The sequence below is a fragment of the Saccopteryx leptura genome, chromosome 8 (genome assembly GCF_036850995.1).
Source record: "Saccopteryx leptura isolate mSacLep1 chromosome 8, mSacLep1_pri_phased_curated, whole genome shotgun sequence".
In the NCBI taxonomy this organism is placed as follows: Eukaryota; Metazoa; Chordata; class Mammalia; order Chiroptera; family Emballonuridae; genus Saccopteryx; species Saccopteryx leptura.
Window position 1 is genome coordinate 57,606,199 of NC_089510.1, and position 3,444 is coordinate 57,609,642.

The 3,444-nt window shown below is 47.9% G+C and overlaps 1 pseudogene; it reads right to left on the bottom strand.

Annotated features, from left to right (window-relative positions):
- Positions 1–1,701: 1,701 nt before the first annotated feature.
- LOC136380182 (small nucleolar RNA U3) lies at positions 1,702–1,815 on the bottom strand (annotated as a pseudogene).
- Positions 1,816–3,444: the final 1,629 nt, after the last annotated feature.

The window sequence follows — 3,444 nt, forward strand, 5'->3', positions numbered from 1 at the left end:
AGGTTCTCCTGCCTCTCCAGCTTCCTCCTCCCAACAGGTCCCTCTCTCCCACCTTGCAATGCCCCTTCCAGTGTGCACGCCAACCACAGGAATAAACATAAGGAATTTTTTTTATACTCACTTTTTGTCATTTTCAGTTACTACCATACAGTGTATTTATGTCCTTTTTCTTTTTCTGTGGCTTAGCTGTGTCTCTATGTTCTAGATTATGATTTTACAACTGTGTTAGGATAGGTAAGTGACTTAAGGCTAGGGTGTGTTTTGACCTACACCACAATTCGGGTTACATCACTGTTGTAGGAACAGAGCTGCATGGTAACTAGAGATCCTCCTGTATTCACCTCGATGTTCATTCAGCAATTTCAGGAAGAAACTGCAAGATATTGTTCAATGCCTAATCAAAGCTATCAAGTGCAATTGAAGAGGACAGTAGCTTCCAAAGCTAAAAGTAAAGCCAAACAAGTACGTATAATCCTGAGATATCCCCCTGGTCAAGCTGGATGCTTTGATATAATCAGATATGGCAGTGACTTCCTGGAAGCCTCTCCTGGAAAGTTCCTCAACTCTTTGTGACCGGGGCTGGTATTCAGCCAGTGTGCAGGGTAAAGGGTGACTCTGTCCCACAGCTTCCACATGCTCTCTCATCTCTGTCAGCTCCTGGGGAAGGCCCCACCTACTAATACATAGACCGTGGGGTTTAGAATTTCAACATATGAATTTAGGGGTTTGGAAGGACACAAACATTCAAGCCATCACAGATCTCGCCCCACTCCCCTGCCTTTTCCTAAGGCCTGGCAAACCAAAGCTAGACCAACTCAAGGAGAAGGAGAGCAGATTCCATAAGCAAGTTAATACCAGGAGATACTCAAAGGGGACAGCTTGGCCAAGAGCAAGCTCAGCTCACCTTACAGAACCCGGGACCTGTCTCTCCCCCCAGCCCCCATCCACTACCCAGTCCCATCCCAGGCAGAGCACACCCCGAAGTGGCCACTGCCTGCCCTGTCTTGGAGGCTGGGAACTTACTCATCTGGGGGAGGATCCAAGCTCTGTAAACACTGGTGAGCCTGAAAAGGGGAGAGGGTGAGGTTCCCCCCCAGCCCAGAACAGCATGCATGCCTGGTAGTAAAATGGAGGCTGGAGGCATGACCAGCCTCTAGCCCAGGGGGGTGGTCCACAGGGCCCCCTGGTACTGACAAATTTACCATGTATACTACTTACACTTTCACCGAGATGCAGGAGCTTGGGAAACAGAGCCAGCAATGTTTGGGAAGCCCATCCCAGCTTGGCTCCTTTGCTTACAGGACAAAGGAGCAGCCAACAACTGTCACCTGCGAAAATGAAAAAATTGGCCTCCATCACCATACATCTGTTCTTGAGACAGCAACTGCAAATTAGCCAGCACCTACGAGCACCCAGGGCAACCACTCACTTATGGACTGACCTAATATCAATGGGAACCTGTCAGGTTAGAAAAGATTCTCCATACGGTAAGCAAGGACTTGGAGGGAAAAGTACCCACACAGCGGCAGGGGCCATGCAGTGAATATTTCTTACATCTCTGGGAAAAAACCAAAGGCACTTCGAAGGAGGAGGTGCAAGCCCAAAAACTCCAGGGGAAACTGAAAACTAACCGCCAACAGCAGTAGACACTAAATAACACCTAACAATTGCTGAAGAAGCAACTGCATTTGTGCCAGTGGAGCAACTCTGAATCTATAATAATAATTGCTTCTGACTCCTCCAAGAAAAATGAGGGAACTAAAGCAAACCTCATTAGTAACAAACTATAGAAATGATCCCTGAAAGTATAGTCTTGCAAGCCTCATTAGACTCAAAGCTTGGCCAACAGTCACCCAGAAAATGAAAACCCCAAAGCCCCAAAGTCAGGCACATCCAGTGGAACACTGTGATCCTGCCCTAAACCCATACAGAATTGAAATTAGGAATAAAACTCAGGCAAAAAACCCATCAAATCCCTAACAGCCTAATTACTGCAGTTGTGGAATGTAGAAGTAAATAATGCCATGCTCTCTGGAGCAAAAAGTTTCCAGAGTGCCCTACTTACTCTTTCCAGGTCTCCAGTGGCTATTCTGGGCCTGCAGCCCACCAACAGGACCACGTAGACGGTGGTGGATTTGGGGGAAGCAAAGGCAATGCAGCGCCACAGGAGTACACGGCCTGCCTGTGCCATGCTCCCTGAAGGGCAGAAATCGTGGGGCAAGCCAAAAACACGAGGCTAGAGGGCTCCAAAAGGATAGTTTGAGGCTAGAGTGCTCCAAAAGGAAAGTTTATTTTAAAAGTGCCTGGATGCAAGCGGACTGAGACCAGCAAAGGGTGTCCGTGCTGAGCTGTGGGAGGCAGTATTAGATACATTACTGCAGGCACTTGCTGGTATGGGGATGCCTGCACCTGGACATGCTCAGATTAGCATAGGAGGGGGTGTGGCCTTGGTCACTGACTTGAGGATGAGCAGGAGGAGGGGAATTCTGCTGCAGAAACACCAATTCTTTTTTGATGTAGCCCAGGCTTGGTGTCCTTGGTAAATTCTGAAGACAGCCCAGAAGTCAGGAATCTCCCAGGAATAGCTGGGGCCTGAGTCTGTGGCTAGGTTTTCACAAACAACTATTACGATTTAAACTTCCCTAATGGTCAGGTCCCTCCCCAATGCAAACTTTCCCAGACATTCCTGTGAAGGTCAACTTCTTGCTACATTTCAAAGCGAAGTCCAGGAAGCCATTAGGACAGATAATAGCAAGCAAATTAACTACAGCCTTAAGGTGGGGATGAGAATGTTCCGTTTTGAGCCTGGATGAGAAGTTGAGTGAGGGGAATTTGAATTTTTACAAGGGCTGTAGAATTAAAGAGGCCAACTTAAGTCTATCACTCCCCCCACTAACAAAGGAGAAGAGCCAATAACAGAAACCAGAACAGAAATTTCAGCCACTCAAAAAGCAGGGGAAATGAGCGCCCGCCTGCAGTGCAATGCCCCTGTGGAACTACACGTGGGAGCAGCTGAGGGGCAGGGAATCCCTAAACCCCATTATTCCAGTATAAACAAGGGGAAGGCCAAGGGACCCACCTAACAGAAACAGGCAGGAACCAAAGGCCCCACGTGAACCTGGCAATCCACTAGTCCCCTTCTAATATAAAATAAGCATTCATGCGAATAAATACCGGCGCTAACTGCTCCCTCCCCTACAGGAACCTGGAGCGGCTCCCAGGAACCCCAATGACCATTGGCAATTGCGGAAATCGGACTGTTCAAGAGAAGCCAGTAATTATCCCCTTGAAAATGAGAAAACTGTCTGCTACGCCATACAGCGTTCTATATCCTATCACTGAACGTGTCCTGAAAATAAATATCTTCAAGGGCTGTAGTTGGGAACTGCAGAAGGGAAGTTCCGCCTCCCAGTTTAAATTGTGAAGACGGTGTTACAGAGGCAT